The sequence below is a fragment of the Diadema antillarum genome, unplaced genomic scaffold, assembly GCF_040938485.1.
Source record: "Diadema antillarum isolate AM-2024a unplaced genomic scaffold, OU_Dant_1.0 seq00000965_RagTag, whole genome shotgun sequence".
NCBI lineage: Eukaryota > Metazoa > Echinodermata > Echinoidea > Diadematoida > Diadematidae > Diadema > Diadema antillarum.
Window position 1 is genome coordinate 142410 of NW_027271811.1, and position 21183 is coordinate 163592.

Consider the following 21183-nt stretch of genomic DNA (forward strand, 5'->3'; position numbering starts at 1 on the left):
TGATTAAAATTTGTGATGTGATGTGGCTTTTTTTCTAGAGTGAAAATGAAGAACAGTAAAACGTGTTTGTTTGATATTATAAAATCAATGCTTTTCATCTTTGTCTTGTTCGAGAGAAAACGGATAAGTGCATCATAGATCTCAGTGACATAAAAATGCTTGATGACAGTGTGCACTGATTTGGGGTGGAAAAAGTAGTATCCCACACACATTTCCCATAGACACTTGCCCGAGTATGTGCTCGGGACTCGTCCTCAACGGTTGAATGTTTTACAAATGAACAGTCGACAAATGAACAGGATGTTTGTCATTGACATCAGCCTACTGTCAATTCAGCATTTTGTGGAAATTTTGAACAGAGATTCATTAGCAATGCAGTCAACCCTGCTGAAGTCTACCTTTCATAAGTCATATGCCTAAGTTGAGGATCTTTTCAAGCCGCCTTCTCTTTATGTTCTCCTGATTTTAATCCCTCATAATTTGAATTTTCTGTAAGTTGAAGCCATATCTTCAGTCCAAATACAGTGTATATAAAGATTTAAATTAAAGGGTATGTACAGTTCTGGTCGAGGTGAGGATTTAGCTTTTAACGTTTTGCGAAATATTCAGAAACCACTCTATGAGATGTCAAAGAGCATGCAATTCTAAAGGGTATCAAAAGTTTATTTGATGAAAATCGGTTTTGAAATGGCTGAGATATCCAAAAACAAGGTGAAACAAAGAGATCCTAATAAAGTTGTGGCCTGTCGCCTTTATTATTATCACTTTTTTTGATATCTTAGCCATTTCAAAACCAATTTTCATCAAATAAACGTTGAATCCTTCTTAAAATTACATGCTCTTTCATATTTCATAGGAAGCTTTTCATTATCTCACTTAGGAATGTTCAAAACATGAATCCCTACCTCAACCAGTACTGTACAGTCCCTTTAACTTAAGGGGGCTGACTGTATTGCATACTTGGATTAGTTTCTCTACCAATTTCTCTGAGAAGTCTTATTCATGAGACAAGTTTTCTTCACACATTGAGTTTAAGAGTGATCCCTTATCAAAAGGTGTACTGTGCCATTAAAGTACTGAAGATTATCCTAATCTTGGAACAGATTTCAGCCATTTATCAGTACAGTACAGTGAACATGTACAAGCATTACTTTCAGCACTGGTGTAAGAAAGAAAGTAGCATATGGATGTGCTATTCCTTTGACATCAATGTTTTGCATCTTGTATGACAAATTTCATGTCTTTGAGTCTGTACTAATACATGTACTGTACATGTACATGTACAATTGTAGTCGACATGCCAACCCTGTTCTGAATATTGTATGTACAAACAGTCTGACAACATGTGATGGTTGCCATGGAAACAATTGAGGCAAAATGGAGGAAAGATCGCAGAGCTACCTTGTGCAAACGTAAAAGTTCCATTTAAGCAATGCATGTTGTGCATGGGTGTACATTACATTGTAAATATGCTTTATATACATAATGCATCCACTTTTTTCTTTTTGGTTGTAATTTCTCTCCTCAATCTGTTTGTGACATCATTTTAATGTGAATGCACTTTGTAATCCAACTTGAATGTGGAGCAAGAGTATTCCGAGTTTTTTTTTTTTATGTTGTGCTTTTTTTGTTTAAATATAATAAAGTGTGTAGTGTGAAATCCACCATATTGTAAAGAATTTATTCTCTCTGCCTGTCATTGTCCATCTGCCTGTCTGTCTATGAAGATATAGGCCTACAAATGTATATGTATATAAAAAGTAATATACATGTATATATATCCAGTGTGTGCATGTGTACATACATGTTAATACTAATATATATATATATATATATATATGTATGTGTATATATATATATATATATATATATATATATATATATATATATGATCAGACATGTTTTCATGTCTGTTTCAGAAACGGGTTTGATTAAGATCTTTTGTCACACCATGGGCACTGATGAAGAGTGTGACCTTGCCTTTCAGTATTTGAGAGCTATGCTCCGTTTTTAAGATCTTCAAGATCTAGGATTTATTATTATTATTTTTTTTTTTTTTACGGCGTTCTTCTACTGATTCGTTAACTATATATAATACATATATATATATATATACACTGTATATATATAATTATATGAAGGGTTTGTTTGCAAAAACCGATAAGTCCATTTTTGAAGATTTTGAAGTACGATCTCTGTCATAAAGTACAAAATAATACCTTTTAAATGACATATTGGTCACTACATATAAAGGTATATTTTTGAAGTTGTCAAAAGAAGCAAAAATTTTCTTTTTATTCTCTTTATTTTTCTTGACCTTTAATCGCAAATATCTCCATTTGGCAAATATGGACTTATCGGTTTTTGCAAACAAACTCTTCATATATACGTACACACACATGTATGCTTCATATAAGTGTACATAATAAGGTATTTACCATTAATATAAAAGTATATAAGCCCAGCTGACCAGTCTGATGAAGGGTCGAGGTCCAAAAGATTTCCAAAGGTGCTAAGGCATTAAATTGGACATGTACTGGTTTCACTCTCATTCTGTCGTCGAACTTGTCACCGTATGATTTATGTATGTACATATGTGATTATAGTATTATACATGTACATAGAGATCGATCAAAAACGCCGGCATTTGTGGAAACGACGGGAAATGTAATAATGTCTCGCCGGGAAATATGAAAATCTCGAAAACTGCATCAACGGGAAATGTAAAAACTTTAAATTTTGCCGGGAAATGTTAAAATCATGTACAGTGTATTTCAACGGCATTACGTACTGTAACTGGATGGTTTTCAGCAAAGCCGCATTCTCAGCACACTGGCGTACCTTTCACGTTCAACTACCACACAATGACACTTCTGAAGAACTTCACAGCAGATAGTGATGTACAATACGTACATGTACAAAGATGGTCATTTATTGTCTTGTAGATGAAGTTCACAAGTCTTCCGGTGCGGTATAAGAGAGTGGGTATCTCCCACTCAATGAGTGACCGATGAATACATGAATGCTCGAATCAACTAACTTCAGAGAACAAATGATTCTGAGGGTGCAGCACATGGTGCTGTGGAAAATGTCAAACATCACAGCAACATAATGAATATAATAGCATTTGCATGCTCCACCCCTTGATAATTTATGCAAACCATCATTCAATCAGTTGTCGGATACATGGCTTTAGGCCATGATCATGCATGTTCAAAAGTGACCACCAGGCTGACCACTAGACTACACTCTACTTTGTCTTAACGACTGTCCACTACCACCTGGCTGGTCATGACGGAAAATCCCATAGATGAGTATGTGTGGTGCTTTTCCCTCCTCCCCGGGACTAGCACCCTTCCCAAAACTTTCCGTAAGTTTCCCGAGACTCGACATTTCTTGTATATCTACTCGTAACAATTTGTACTTGGGGAAACAGCCGAAACTTTCCAACAAATTTCCAAAGACTCAACATTTTCTTTGTATTTCTTTACATTATGGTTTGCGAACTCAACATTTTCTTTGTATCCTTTCATATTATGGTTTGCAAAGGAGGAGACAGTTTTCCGCTGAATGATCACCTTTTATACCATAGAGTCAATATAGCGGCTGCAGTATTGATACACTAACTTATATGCTGTGTATACGTTCCTACTATTAAATGTCTTCCTTTCAAATCACCGATATTCAATATCATCTATTTGTGGTGGATGTGTGACACCGGATTGATCCACTTGCTCTGTCACACGTACCGACGGTATATGAATTTAGATGAACTCGATGTCTTAACACAAAAACGAGAAAGGTACATGAGCAGATGTGTTAGACGTCGAGTTCATCTAAATTTATACACCGTCGTTACGTAATACCGTTGAAGTACGTGATTTTAACATTTCTCAGCAAAATTGAACTTTTTTACATTTCCCGGCAAGACGTTTTTACATTTCCCGTTGATGTAATTTTCGAGATTTTTACTTTTCCCGGCGTAACGTTATTACATTTCCCGGCGTTTTTACAATTCCCGGCAAGACGTTTCTACTATATAGTCCCGGCGTTGTTACAAATCCCGGCGAGACGTTTCTACAAATCCCGGCGTTATTACAAATCCCGGCTCCACAGGGTCTCCAGTACTGTGGCTCTATGAGAGCGGATGCAGAGGTGATATGTGTAAAGGGAAATGCGACATGCCCATACAGGACACCATTTTGATGATACGGATAGTTTATAGGTTAAAGAGGGTGACTAAAGACAGATTATACTGTACTCGTCTCCAAGGACACGTAGTTGTGTGTTTCTCCCTCGTCATTGGTGTGCACTCCACGTTTTACACCTCTTTGCAATGGTAGCGGACTGTGTTTTGGTGAGGTTTTACCTCACAGTGATTCTGGAGGATCCGTTGAATGGTTCTGATGAGATATGCCCCTTAAAAAGATGCAGTGTCTTCTCGGAAAAGCACAAGACCCAATGTCTGATAGAAATCATCTGCTGCAACTCCCTCATTTGCTTTGAATTTCATACCCTGTGTTGTCTTCTTGGAAAAACACAAGACGCAATGTCAGTTAGAGTTTGTCTGTCCAATCTCCCCTCATTTATTTTGAATGTCTCCGTCCCACTCGTAGATGAGAAGGACATTTATCACCATTTCTCTCCTCTTGACAATTTACCATAAAAGTTAATTAGAACAAAGACTTCTCCTTCTATCTGACAGATCTGCATCGTATTATTACCTTCTTATAATCTGTGTCACAGATTTATGGGTGTTTCGAAGAAGCAGAACTTTTGGCAAACATGTATCCTGTAGATCCCTATCCACATGGGTCAAAAGGAAAAAAAAAATGTCATCGAGTTCTCATGTAATACTAATGTTAATATCAGTTAATATAAAAGACCTTTAATCATGAACAATGCTCAATGAAGTTTTAGAAAGTGAGATGCATATGACCCAGTTAATTTGTTTTTCTCAACATCTCAATTCTGAATGATGAACCATAAAGAAGTTGTGTGCATTCTACTTCATTTGAACAAGTTTTAACTAAAAAAAGCATTCACAGAAACTGAATGAAGAATGTGCTTTTTTTAAAAGCACATTGTGGCTGAGAGTGTGTGGGACTGTCACAATATTTGTAAGACAAAGAAATGAGATCATACAACCACTGAAAAATTCCCCCCAGTTTATAGCAAGACTTGAACTGAGACCTCTGAAAAGTGAATTTCACCTGGAAAGTGATGCCAAGAATGCAAGATGGGAATAGGCTGCACAGTGCAAGGAAATTTGTGGCTCTCTGGGCAAGTCGTGAAAGTTTCTACTGCTATTCCAGCATTGCTGAGTCCCGTAGAGGATCTAAAGATTGTCACTTTAAAGTCGTGACCTTTGAGTCACTTTTACTAGAGTCAACTTGGCGTAAGTCCATCTTGATGAGAGGTGATATTTGACATCTGTAAGTACAAAAGGAGAGCACACTTAGGGCTATGAATGTAAAGTGGTACTTTTTATTTTCTTTGCCCTGGCCAATTATTCAACATAATGATGTGCTATCGACTTCCGCAGAGTTGATAATATGCATACTTCTTCTCTTTGTGATGCGCCAGTGAAGACAAGAAAACTTGGTCTCTTTAAACCTTTGGCAGCTAGAACCTGAATGGTTCTGTTCCAAGTCTGCAAGGAGATTAGAGTCTTGGGCTGCGTTCGAGCGCTCTAAGGCGAATCAGAGCGAACTGAACTAAAGCGTACTGTACCGAACTGTGCCAGATTTGAAGCGTTTGAGCGCTCTGTCAAGAAAGCGTACCTCACGAGTTATTTTTAGAAAAGGTCACACATTTTTGTAGCAAGAATCTCATCCACCTGGCGCTTGAACTACTTGCAGCTGTCCCGAACAAAGAGAATGATGTTTTTGCACTGTGACATATGCGCATGATACACGCATACTTTACAGTGAACTTTTGGTACACTTTTGGTACGCTTTTGGAGCACATCGGGAAGTGGTCCAATTTTGGCTCGGTATAGTACGGTACGGTACACTTTAGGAGTGTTCGAGCGTTCCTCTGGCGCGGGTACTGTACGGTACAGCTCGCTTTAGGAGAGCGCTCGAACGCACCCTTTGAGGGAATGAGTAATATGAGAATGATTTCCTCATTGTAAGATGTTGTGTAGGAACATTTATCTAGAATGAAATCTCAACATTGGACATTACATAGTCATGTTTTTGCCACTAAACAAAAAGAGTACAGTCAATCTCACTCACTTTGACCTCCGATGAATATGAACATGTATTCTATTGTGTAAGTCAATACAAGTATTCATGTGAGTCAAAGGTTTTACTCTATACTTCCTTTGAATGCCAAGTAGGTGTGGTTGACTCTGACATATCCTGTATCCTTAACAGTGGAAACTCTTTCCCATGGATAAAAATTTGTGATATGATGTGGCTTTTTTTTCTAGAGTGAAAATGAGGAACAGTAAAACGTGTTTGTTTGATATTATACTGTAAAATTGATGTTTTTCGTCTTTGTCTTGTTCGAGAGAAAACGGATAAGTACATCATAGATCTCAGTGACATAGAAATGCTTGATGACAGTGTGCACTGATTTTGGGTGGAAAAAGTAGTATTCCACACACATTTCCCACAGACACTTGCCCGAGTATGTCCTCGGGACTCGTCCTCAACGGTTGAATGTTTTACATGTCAACAAATGAACAGGATGTTGGTCATTGACATCAGCCTACTGTCAATTCAGCATTTTGTGGAAATTTTGAACAGAGATTCATTAGCAATGCAGTCAACCCTGCTTAAGTCTACCTTTCATAAGTCAAATGCCTAAGTTGAGGATCTTTTCAAGCCGCCTTCTTTTTATGTTCTGCTGATTTTAATCCCTCATAATTCGAATTTTCTGTATAGTTGAAGCCATAAATGTATCTTCAGTCCAAATACAGTGTATATAAAGATTTGACTTAAAGGACAAGTCCACCTTCATATACATAAGGATTGAGAGAATGCAGCAATATTAGTAGAACACATCAGTGAAAGTTTGAGGAAAATTGGACAATCCGTTTAGAAGTTACGAATATTTTAAGTATCTGTGCAGTCACTGCTGGAAGTGAAGACTACAACAATGTCACATGCGTACAACTATATAAGGAAAATAAAAAGAGAATTTCACAAAACTTCGACTTGCTACTGACGTATGTTAAGGGTAATATTATTCCCCCTGCCTTCTGAAAGAGAGAAGTGGAGTGTTCTTTTGTTATGGGAGGAAAATGGAAATATGTTGAATTTTCTTTATTCTTTCTTTATATCGTTGTACTTATGTGACATCACAAGCTATAGTAGTCTTTTCATCCAGCCGTGACTGAGCAGAAACTTCAGAAATTCATAACTTTTGAACGGATTGTCCGATTTTGCTCAAACTCTCACTGATGTGTTCTACTAATATTGTTGCCTTCACTCAACCCACATGTCTATGAAGGTGAACTTGTCCTTTAAGCGGACTGACTGTATTGCATACTTGGACAGTTTCTCTACCAATTCCTCTGAGAAGTCTTATTCACGAGACAAGTTTTCTTCACACATTGAGTTTACGAGTGCTCCCTTACCTAAAGGTGTACTGTGCCATTAAAGTACTGAAGATTATCCTAATCTTGAGACAGATTTCAGCCATTTATCAGTACAGTACAGTAAACATGTACAAGCATTACTTTGAGCACTGTTGTGTAAGAAAGAAAGTAGCATATGAATGTGCTATTCCTTTGACATCAATGTTTTGCATCTTGTATGACAAATTTCATGTCTTCGAGTCTGTACTAATACATGTACTGTACAATTGTAGTCGACATGCCAACCCTGTTCTGAATATTGTATGTACAAACAGTCTGACAGCATGTGATGGTTGCCATGGAAACAGTTGAGGCAAAATGGAGGAAAGATCGCAGAGCTACCTTGTGCAAACGTAAAAGTTCCATTTAAGCAATGCATGTTGTGCATGGGTGTACATTACATTGTAAATATGCTTTATATACATAATGCATCCATTTTTTTTTTTTGGTTGTAATTTCTCTCCTCAAATCTGTCTGACATCATAATAATGTGAATGCACTTTGCAATCAAACTTAAATGCGGGGCAGGAGTACAGTGTGTATTCCAATTGTTTCTCTCTTTTTATGTTTTGCTTTTTTGTTTGGATATAATAAAGTGTGTAGTGTGAAATCCATACCATATTGTAAATAATTCATTCTATCTGCCTATCAATGTCCATCTGTCTGTGTGTCTGTCTGTCTTGTATAATATATATACATATATATATATATATATATATATATATATATATATATACACACACATATACCTATACCAGGAGCAGACGTATACCCTTGTGTGTATGTCTGCTTCAGAAACGGATTTTAATCTAACATCACATCGTATCCTGGTCGCTGATGAAGAATGCGATGACTAACCTGTTTGGTGTCTTGTTTCTATATCATGCGCTTTCTTCGCCAGGATATCAAAGCGTTTTTAGTCTAATGCCATTTTTGGTTTTTGTCACATATGTATATATAGATACATACATACACACACACACACACACACACACACACACACACATGTATGCTTTATAGAAGTGTATATAGGCCCAGCTGACCAATCTGATGAAGGGTCGAGGTCCAAAAGATTTCTGAAGGTGCTAATGCATTAAATGGGACTCGTGTCAATTTCATTCTATTGTCGAATTTGTCACTGTATGATTTATGTACAGTATGTTATATGTGATTATTATAACATGTATAGAGATCGATCATGAACAAAATTTACGCGATGTCTCATTGTGAGGCATATGTATTGTGTGGAAGAAAGTAAGTAGAGAACAACGTTCGTTTCAAACGTAATTTCTTCCATGTATGCATTTCACTTTGTTACAACACTTGGCATGTAGAAATTTTGTCCCAGTGAAAAAGCTCCACTGTACAAAAGTTCTATATCTTGGGAGCAACAATGTGTAGGTCTGTACCAGTAAAATGCGGCTCGTTGAGAGCGGATGCAGAGGTGAGATGTGTGGAAGGGAAATGCGACATGCCCAACCTTAAGACAGGACACCATTTTCATGATATGGATAGTTTATATGTTGAAGAGGGTGACTGAAGACAGATAGACTCTATTACTGTACAGTAATATGTATTATATTTCGGGTCAAAAATTTATCAAGTGATTGGTTGAAAGAGCTTCATGTAATTATAAACATTATACCGTGTACATTATACTTTGCCTTGAGAGTTTCTGATTAAAACTATGGGCAGCCAGAGGTGACTCCAAAGAACTATTCACTGTGGGGCGCAGCCGCTCAGTAACTATCAGTTCTTTTGGAGGAACCAATGCCTATATACTTTTCAACCAGAAACTCGAAATTGGGCAAAGTACATTTGTTTCAATTTTTGATTAGAAATTAAACAAAAGAAGGAGAAACTGGGGAAAAAAGAGTGCTAGGCGAGAAGTCGCGTAGTGGATGCGATGTTGTGAAGGGGCCCTACATTGTTGACCATGAAGCAGCGCACCGCTGCGCTGCGATGTTGTTTTCTAAAATGTTACATTTCACAGTGAGGGTGCGAAGCAGTGCCCAATGTCACAATTGTTTTGTTAGAAATTGTTGCATTTCACAAAGTAACGGCACGAAGCTGCGCACAATTTCAGAATTTCTTTGTGACATCATTTTGCAATTAACATATTTGCAAATATCTTCAAAGAAGTGACGTCATTGTGCAAAAATAGTACTTCATGGAGTGTCAAACATGCCAACGTTCTGGCATAACTAAAATACCTAATATTACGTGAAGCTCTTTCATCCAATCACCAGAGGAAACATTTTTGATCCAAAATATAATTCTAACTATGTCAGAATATTGGCCTGTTTGACACTCCATGAAGTACTATTTTGCAAAATGACGTCATTTTTTCATCTAAAATATAATTTCAACTATGTCAGAATGTTGGCCTGTTTGATACTCCAAGAAGTATACTATTAAAGAACTGATATTATTATTATTATCATTTTTTGCAAATTACATGTAGTAAGCTATTTCCAATATGACATCACAAAGCAATTCTGAAATTATGAGCACCTTCACACCGTCACTCTGTGAAATGTAAAATTGTGACGTCACAAAGCAATTCTGATATCGCACATTGTGAAGCATAACACCCCCCCCCCCCGAAAAACAAACAAACAAAATGAATACGTTATCGAAGTGACTTATCATAGGTATAATGTGATGCGTTTATTGACGCGAGATGCATAGGCCTGCAGATACGTAAACACAATGCATTGCCCACGATCATGTCTTAATAATCACGTAAGAGCTGATGAACAATGCGGATGCATGTTGCCATTATAATTCTTCCGATTGGCGGCACTTTTCTCATGTTTTAACTTTGAAATTGATTTATGTGTTGTTTTTTTTTTCTAAGTTATAATCTATATAGGTGTGTTGTAATTTAGTTAAATTTATTTTGAATCTATGGGTAAAGATTTTTTATGTGGTTCATGTAATAAATATTAAGTCAGTAAGGGTAAATAAAAAAGGTTTGAAATGTACTCAGTGGGAAGAAATGGGTTCATATCTCATGTAATGGTATCGCAGAGAAGCTGTACAATGATGTATAAGAGCAGGTTGTAGGCTGGGAATGTCGTAAATGTACCACGAGGCGTATGCCGTTTTACGGTGAACAATATCATGAATATGGAATTAAAACTACAATTGTATGTAATCGGAACAGAGATGATTCAGAAAGTGTAAAGAATGAAAGTTTTACAATTTCGCATATAAGTCAAAATGGACTAAATTGTGCACATTTAAATGTTGTGAGTTTAATGAAGAAATTTGATGAGATTAAAGGGATCGTACAGTTTTGGTTGAGACCTAATTTCAGGTTTCTAACATTTTTTGGTGAGATAATGAGAAACCTCTTATGAAATATGAAAGAGCATGTAATTCTATGAGGAATTCAACGTTTATTTGATGAAAATTGTGTTTGAAATGGCTGAGATATCCAAAAAAGAGCGATTCTAATAAAGTGTGGGACCCACACTTTATTACGATCGCTTTGTTTTACTTTGTTTTTGGATGTTTCAGTCATTCCAAACCTGATTTTCATCGAATAAACTTTTAATTCCTGCTAAAATGGTATGCACTGTACTATTTTGTAAAGTGTTTTCTTGGTATCTTGCAAAAAGTTAAGAGCCCAATTCTCATCTCCACCAATACTGCACCATCCCTTTAAAAGCTATACTTTGCAGTAATAATATTCACATATTTGCTATAAATGAATGTAGGCTTGATGAAAGTGTTCATTCTTTGGAAATCAAAGTTGACCATTATATAGATTGATTCGAAAAGATCGTAAGCGGCAAGGCGGAGGTAGTTATATACATTCATGAAAGTTTGAATGATAAAGAAGTATCACATCCCTCCATTCATGCGTTGGAGGCGATACTGTTATTAACTGATGATACAAAATGTACACCCATACTTTTTGTGAACTGGTACAGACCTCCTAATTCAAAATGCAACATTCTCTTAGTGTACGAAGATATGTTTTTTTTTTTTAAGGGTTCGAACATCTGCGATTTTGATGGGAGACATCAATCTTAACATTATGTAACAGTCATTAAGTATTCATTGCCGAAGTTATTGTGAAAGACATGAAATTCATCTTCATCTAATTAATACATGTGAATATACGCGTATATCTCCTGATTCACGGTCTCTCATAGATCATAATTATGTTGTGTAGTCAACCCGATTATTTAATATCTTGCGGTATACATGACGTTGGATTCAGTGATCATTCGCTGAGCTATCTCTCATGGAAGGTAAAGCAGATGAACAATACAAATAATTATGTAAATGTGATGAAGTTTAGAAACACTACTCGTGTTGGTATCGATGCATTTAAGGATGAAATGCGGTCACAAAATTGGTCTGAAGTAGAAGAATGTGGCAGTTAAGATGAAGCAGTGTCTCAATGGGAGAAATTGGTAATGGAAGTTGAAGATAAGCATATGCCAATCAGAGTCAAGAGAGTAAAGAAGAAACACTCTCCATGGATTAATGAGTTTATTTAATGAACTGATAAAGAAACGGGATAAATCTAAAAAGAATGCAAAATTGCACAACAGGGTCGAGGACTGGAGAGAATATAAGAAAATACGAAGTACAGTAAAAGTTACGTTGGAAATATAAAAAAAGCAAAAAAGAAATATTATGCTGAAAAAAAATATGTGACAGTCAGGGTCGTGGGCACTCTTGGGACATCCACAAATTGTTCATGCCTAATAAGTCTTCAGAAATTGTTCAAATTACTGGAGACGGAAAAAAATACAGCTCAGGAATTTCATAGTAATTTCTCAAATGTTGCCAACTCTATTCTTTTTGAGGAAAACGAATCGCAAGATATCCCACTAATGGTATGAATAGAAATGGATACTCATTTGTATGAAGTCCAATTAGGGAAATAGATGTAATTAAAGAAATTTCCGCTCCTGCAAACAAAAAGTCGTCAGGCATTGATGGTATACGTTCTTATGTTTTGAAGTCATGTGGACTGGAACTTGTTAAAGGTATAACGCACATTGGGCCGAATGCATAAACGCTAGCAATTGCTTGTGCTAGCCTTTTACTCGAATCCGTACGCATAAAAACAAGCAATTGCTTGCAAGCAGAAGCTCTTGCTAGCAAGCACAAGCAATTGCTTGCTGCCCGCAAGCAATTGCTTAAAGACCAAACATTGGGCCGAATGCATAAACGCTAGCAATTGCTTGTGCTAGCCTTTTACTCGAATCCGTATGCAAACAAGCGATTGCTTGCGAGCAGAAGCTTTTGCTAGCAAGCACAAGCAATTGCTGGCTGACCTCAAGCAATTGCTTAGAGACCAAGCATTTGCTTAAAACGGAAAAATGCTAGCAATTGCTTACGATTTTCCAAGCTCTGTAAAATGAGCTTGAGCTTTTGCTTAACCGGAACGTTCCCCTTTTTAATCATTTTCATATTCATGAAAGAAAGACCACACTTGTGAAGGAGTGGTATAAATCTACAAGAAATTACTCCTGAGTAGTGTAAAACACTTTTTCATTTCAACAACGGGAATGTCCAGTGGTTAGCACGCAAAATGTGATGAAAATCAGGATGTCTGACTTCGGTGGAAAGCAAGGAGACCTCTCTCCGCGTGGGATCTGGCAGATCCGGGCTACTATAAGCTGCAGTGATGGGAATCAGCCAGTAATACGTGTGTGTATGTGTCTGTGTGTGCATTTCATAGCTCTTCTGCTATGTCAGGAAATGTTTCCACACACACATGCCCTTTCAAATACATGCTGTCACACTCGCCTTTGTTCTTGTGTTCGCACAGGCGTGAAGTCCCTTTTGTTGAAAACGCAAGCAATTGCTTGTGCGGGACAAGCAAAAGGTAATAGCATAAGCAAAAGTTTATGCATATGGATTTAAGCAATTGTTTGAGCTAGACCTTTTGCTAGACGAGCTTGTGCTTTTGCTTGAAGCAATTGCTTGTTTTATGCATTCGGCCCATTTGCTTAAAAACGTATGCATAAAACATACCTTTTGCTTATTCTTGCTAGCAATTGCTTACGATTTTGCAAGCTTTGTAAAATGAGCTTAAACTTTTGCTTAATAACTGGGACGTTCCCTTTTAAGCATCATATTCATATTAATAAAAGAAAGGCCACACTTGTGCATGAGTGGTATAAGTCTACGAGAAATTACTCCTAAGTAGTGTAAGAAATTTTTCCGTCTTAACAACGCGAATGTCCAGTGGTTAGCACGCAAAATGTGATGAAAAACAGGTAGGATGTCTGGCTTCGGTGGAGAGCAAGGAGACCTCTCTCCACGTGCGATCTGGCACATCCGGGCTACTATGATAAGCATTGATGGGAATCAGCCAGTACGTGTATGTGTGTGCATTTATGAGTGTCATTTCATAGCTCTTCTGCTACGTCAGGAAATGTTTCCGCACACACACGCCCTTTCAAATACATGCTGTCACACTCGCCTTTGTTCTTGTGTGCGCACAGGCGTGACGTCCCTTTTGTTGAAAACGCAAGTAATTGCTTGTTCGAGACAAGCAAAAGGTAATAGCACAAGCAAAAGGTTATGCATATGGATTTAAGCAATTGTCTGAGCTAGACCTTTTGCTAGACGAGCTTGTGCTTTTGCTTGAAGTAAGCAATTGCTTGTTTTATGCATTCGGCCCACTATCAATAGCTCGATTCGTGAGGGACGAGTTCCGAAGCGATGGAAAATACCAAAGATCAAACCATTGTTTAAAAAAGGGAGATAAATCCGATCCCGATAATTATAGACCTTTTTTTCTCCTACCATGCATCTCGAAACTCTTAGAAAATATCGTCCAACGTCAACTGATCCGATTTGTGATAGACAATGTCATTATCACTCACCATCAGTCTGGATTTCGAAAATTGCACTCGACAAGCACTGATTGGCTTATGTCACTTGACCATGCCATGTACACTGGAGCTGTTTTTGTTGACCTCCAAAAGGCTTTTGATCTGGTTGACATTGACATTCTGCTGGAGAAGCCTGCTTCCACATTAGGACTTAAGGGTAAATCCTCAGACTGGTTTCACTCATAGCTATCTAAAAGGCTGTCATATAAGATCTTTATTTAATGATACGCTATCATCGGAATTACTGGTGACTCATGGGGTACCACAAGGAGCTATACTTGGTCGGATATTGTTTTTGTTATTCATAAATGATTTGCCAAACTGTTTTGATAAATGTTCGAAACATTTCTATGCAGACGACACTGTCATGTACTTTTCAAATAGAGATCCCAAAACAATAGAAAATGTATGTAATGAAGAATTACAGAAATCAAGCGTGTGGATGAGTCATAATAAGTTGAAAACAAACTGCTCAAAGACTGTTTCTATGTTAATCGGTACAAACCATATGCTTCATAAGCATGGTACACTTAACCTAGGAATATAGAACAAATATCTCAAATTGGAAGCTTCAAGTATCTAGGCATTATCATTGATTCGCAGTTGAAATGGGACTTACATATTGGGCAATTGTTTTTTATTGGCAGAGTGAGAAGTTTCGTCAACGAATCAACTATAAAATTACTCTCTAAAAAAAATCGAGTGAAAATATTCACTCTTAAAGGAGTGAATACAAAAAAGAGTGAATTTAGAGTGAAATTGGAATGAATTTTGAGTGAAAATGTTAATTTTCACTCGTTTTAGAGTGACGTCAGGAATCACTCCAAAATCTTCGAGTGATCCTTGACGTCACTCCAAAATGAGTGAAAATGAACATTTTCACTCAAAATTCACTCCAATTTCACTCTAAATTCACTCTTTTTTGTATTCACTCATTTAAGAGTGAATATTTTCACTCGATTTTTTTAGAGAGTACTGTATAATTCCGTAATTCTACCACATTTTGATTATGGTGATATGATCTGGCACTCAGCAGCAAAAGCCCATGTAGAAATGTTACAGAAACTACAAAACAGAGCAGGCAGGATAATACTCAAAGTAAAGTCGTCTGAACATAAATCAATAAGTGAAATTCATGATAATCTAAAGTGGAAAACTTTAGAAAATCGTAGCACAAGGCATGTTTATTTGATGATGTACAAAATTCTTCATGGAATGGCAAGTTCTTATACGTGATAATCTTTTTTTTTTTTTTACAAAGAAGTCGGTTACTCTTTAAGACAATGTTAGAAATTGATTTTAACGAAACCTAATTCTCAAAATTGCAAACGTACATTTCTATATCTTGGCAGTAAATTATACAATGATCTGCCTTTGTCTATTAGACAGTCCAGCAGCCTTACTGATTTCAGTAAAAAAATAAAAAAACTGTACAAGTAGATTTTGAACTGTAAAATGGTAGAATTATTCAAAATGAATTGATGAATATATGTTTTATGTAATTACCCATATCATCAGAGATTTAAGATGAATACGGGGGGGGGGTTCTTTTCAGGGATTGTTTCGTGATATGATTTTAAATATTATGTTTAGTATGAATTAAAGACATGTTAGTAAGTTATGATATAGGTTATAAATCTTGGACCCCATGGAAGAACAGATCTATCTTGTTGATATATCTGAAATGGGCTATCCACCGTTACATGTTATCATCATTGTCACATGTCCACTTGTTTTCATTGTGTTTTGATACTTCTATCTTGATTCATGTTTCAGTTATGTCATGTTCAACACTGTTTATCTTCTATATGATTTTGCTGTTTCGGAAATAAAAACAAACAAACAACAATCATGTTCGTGTAAAAAAACACTCAGCGTTAATCACTTTTTCAAGTGCTTGATATGATAACAGCCCTATATATCGCTGGGCGGATGTAATAAAAGTCGATCATAATTTACTGAATTCTCACCAAGATAAGATTGAACTTTCAAGAACTTTTGGTTTCACACAATACATCAATATGGCAAGGAAGTTTCGCGTTCTCATTACGTGCAGTAGGGCCCCTCTCCTGTCTAACAACAAAAACAACAGATTCACCAGTAACAGTGATTTATTCATTTCTTCTTACAATGATTGTGAACTTTACATATTGTTACAAAATACCGTACTTAAAGGACAAGTTCACCCTAATATACATGTGGATTGAGATAACGCGACACTAAAAGTGGAACGAATCAGTGAAAGTTTGAGGATAATTGGACAATCCGTTCAAACGTTATGGATTTTTAAAGCTTCCGTGCAGTCACTGCTGGATGAGAAGACTACTGCAGTTTATGATGTCAAAGACGTAGAACAATATTAGGCAAATATAAAGAGCATGCCACAAAATTTCTTCTTTTTTTTTGGCAAAAAAGTACACATTCCCTCAATTCGTAACTGACATGATATTATGTTTGGGTAATGTGTCTCCCCCTGCCTTGTGAAAGAGGGCAGTCATGTGCTCTTTTATTATGCGAGAAAAAGTGAAAACAAATTATGTTGAATTTTCTTAATATCTTCTTTATATCGTTGTGCACATTATGACACCACAGGCTGTTGTAGTCTTCACACACATCCTTCATATCGATCATATAGAACTGAAACCTCAAAATTGATAACTTTTTAACGAATTCTCCAATTTTACTCAAACTTTCACGTCTGTTTTCTATGAATATTGCTGCATTCTCTCAATACACATGTTTATTAAGGTGGACTTGTCCTTTAAGAAAATAGACATGGTCGAGCGGAAATTTGGAGCGATTTAGAGCGGAGCGATGTGGCTGGATAAGACCTGCACTGTTAAAACAAAAAAATTTGGCTTTCAGCAAAATTGCTCTCAGAATTCAGCTTTGTTGGTCGATGAAACTGCGATGTAGATTCACACTCTTTTAAACCAAAAACTCCATTATAACATACACTTCTTTCCTATAATATAAAGACTTGCAATGTCAGACGTGACTTAGACATCAGGATGGACACAAAAGACAATAAACAAAACGTCAACCAAGCCCATCTACTTGTTTGATATAATGATAAGATCCATTGTGATCCATACACGCATTATGTCTATATTAGGCCTTTATTTATCATGCATCGTTGTAAACTTGATTGGACAATATTGCTTGACTTTCGAGTTTTGTTGAAGTTGCAGAAACCTTTAAGTAGTCAGAATTTTAGAATCTCGCAAAAAACCGGTAGATATCTTGTCCCTATCGTGCATTCTTGGGCAAATAATGCGTTGAGTTAATCTACATATCTTGGCAGTGAGAGATACTCTTACGTATTCAATCACCATTGACGGTAACGGAAATGAAAGTACTCGAAAAAATGACGAAATTAAACTAGTTATTCATCATTCTTGTACACATGCATGGGACTCGACTCGACAGGTCCTATTTCGTTGCTCCTTTGAAAACACTTAGTCCAAGAGCATTAGGTCAAAAAAGACTTAAACCTGGAGTTTTTGCTTTTTTGGTAACAAGCTGATTTTTTCATAATAGGTCCAGAAAAATGTCAAAAATAACATACTAAAAGTCCTCATAAATCCTCTTTGAGCGATTTCTGCAATCCAAGATGGCGTCCAAAATGGCCGCCACGCATTTCAAGAAATTCTTATAACTTTTCAACCAGAGAACCCAAATACAAAATCGAAATGTCTAAATATATGTTTTGAAGCACATGAAGAACTCAATAAAACACATATCAAGAGATGCTGATGCACGCAAGTACCGTACCGTAATCCAAGATGGCGTCCAAAATGCCGCCATTTTCTGAAATTCTTATAACTTTTCAGACAGGTAACCGAAATACAACATTTAAATGCCTAAATATATGTTTTGGAGGATGAAGAACTCAATAAAATACATATTAAGAGATGCTGATGCACACATGTATCGTAATCCAAAATGGCATCCAAAATGGCAGCCATTTTCTGAAATTCTTATAACCTTTCAACTAGGTAATACCAAATACAAAATTTAAGTGTCTATGTTTCGAAACATGAAGAATAAAATACATATTAAGACATGTTAATACACGCATGTACCGATTAAACCGCTCGAGCTCTTTCTTAATTGCAAAATGGCGTGCAAAATGGCCGGCAGCCACAATTTTATCTCACAATTATGTAAATAAATGTCAGTATAGTTTATAAGAAACTTTTTATTCTAAAAAAATAGTTCTCATATGTAAAGTATACAAATGTAAACTTCTGAATGTCAAACTCAAGGAGTATGTTCTTGTTACGAGGGACACATTTCACCATCAGATTTGTTGCTAAGTAGAGAGCCTACTAGAAGGCAATATCATTTTACCATGTGGTCTATTTTCGTCACCTCAAGCACATGAGATGAACATTTAGTGCTAGCCCTTTTTGTATTACCAACGCATTTGATGTATACCATTAGGTGAGTTCCATTTGAAGCTGTCAGTTGTCACTTTAGAAGTAAAAACAATTAATTTTTATGTTTGTGCTACATAAATGTTCAAAATTAGTGTCTACATGTGCTACAAAATAATGTGTAATTCATTACATGACATTAAATTTCTTTGGTGCAGTATTTTGTTCCACCTAGAACATAGTGTCTAAATTATCTTTGTCATTTCGTGTAGATTAGGTAAAATTATATAATTGAAAATTAATTGATATTTAATTGATAGTGATAATTCGTAGTTATTGGTACATGGAGGAGGGATACTCCTCTCCCACACGAGGGATTTTTTTTAATTTTTTTTTTTTTACTCGAAGTGAAACATAATTATAGTGCCAACGTTTTGTAAGATATTGAATATTGTTTCCATCAAAGAGTAGGAAATATTTAAAGTATTCAGGGACATGGGCAATATATGGGAGGGTGTGGAAGGGGGATCCCCTCCCTCTCCCCCAACATGAGGGAGATTTTGTATTTTTAGACTTGATATTCAGACGTCTGATGGACCCTATTGATGAAATTTTAGATTTCTGTTTCCATCAAAAAAAGAACAAAAAGATATATAATGAAGTGCGCGGTCACAGGGTTGCCCTCTCCCACATAAGGTAAAATTTCGTGTTTTCAAACTTGAAATTCACAGATCTGTTGCACCCATTTCGTGAAATATCCGATATTTGTTTCTATTTAAAAAAAAAAAGGGAAATATATATTCAGGAAGGTGTCGGGGAGGGGGAAGTGTGAGAGGAGAATACTCCTTCCCATACGATGGAGATTTTGGCATTTTCCAATTTGAAATTCAGAGATTTAGCGCACTCTTTTGGTAACATATCTGAGATTTGTTTTTGTCCTACAAGTGAGAAAATAAACTTTTAGGGACATATGCGGGGAAGGTGTGTGAGGTGATGCTCAGCACCCTCCCACAAAATGGAGATTTTTTTTTCAGGTTACGGGTTTTATGGTGCGCACTGTTGATGAAATACTAGCCTAGATTTTGTTTCTATTAAAAAGTGTAAGTAGAAAAAAAGACTAATATATTCAAGGCAATGAGCAGGTAGAGAATGTGGAGGAGGGGACCTCTTTCGACTGGAGGTAGTTTTGCATTTCTATGATCGTCATTAGCCGGCTTAGTGCATCCATGGTGTTATATTGATTTTCCATCCTCAAAGAGTAGACAATTCACAGTCTCAGTATCCCCATTCTCTCCAACACGAGGGAGCTTTTACACTTGCATTGAAATGAAAACAAATACTTTAGTATATAATTTACTCACATTTGATGGGATATTTCGGAATCATTAATCAAAGGGGTATTTAATTTATATTGGGGAAGAGAGCGGTGGAAAGGTTAGGAAGGGCAGATCACCCTCCAATATGAGGGAACTAACTTATGCATTTTATCAGTGAAAGATCTAGTACACACTTTTTGATGACATATTTGGAAATTTGTTAATCTCAAATGTGTACAACGTCTACAGAAAGGGACCGAGCTTTTTTATGATTGAAATTCAATGACAAAGTGCATATACTTCAGGTTGAATATCTGGAAAATAATGATTGTACAGGCCACTCCCTTCCCCAAGGAGGGGGGGGGGGGGGTGGATGCATCCGACCCAACCTATACCCGCGTTATGCACATTAAAGGGAAAGATTCCACTGGACCTTCTGAGTTGTTGAATCTCAAACATTATGTTGAATTTCTTTGTCTCTTGAAAATGGATAAAAACAGAAATTTTTGATGAACAAACGACGGCCATTTTGGGCAACATATGGCTTCCTAGAAGAACTCACATGGTTTTATTTGTAATTACGTGCTTCTTGATCGCTGAATAAGTATTTCGTTGGGTTCCTTACGTCTCAAATATATATATCTATACATTTAAGTGCGTATCCCGTTTACCTAGTTGCAGGGTTATGAGAAAAAACAGGAAATGGTAGCCTTTTTGGATACAATTTTGGATTTCTGAAAGTGCTAAAGTGCTTTATTTGTGTTTCAAAATCTCTGAACATGTATTATATTTGGTTTCTTGTGACTCAAAACGTATATTTCGACATTCCAAGTGTGTACAGTTGAAATTTGCTTGCAAAATTATGAGAAAAAAAAATCAGGAAATGGAGGCCATTTTGGATGCCATCTTGGATTACGGTACTTGCGTGCTTCAACAACTCTTAATACATATTTCATCGAGTTCATCATTCTTCAAAACATATATTCAGACATCTAAATTTTGTATTTCGGTTACCTGTTGGAAAATTT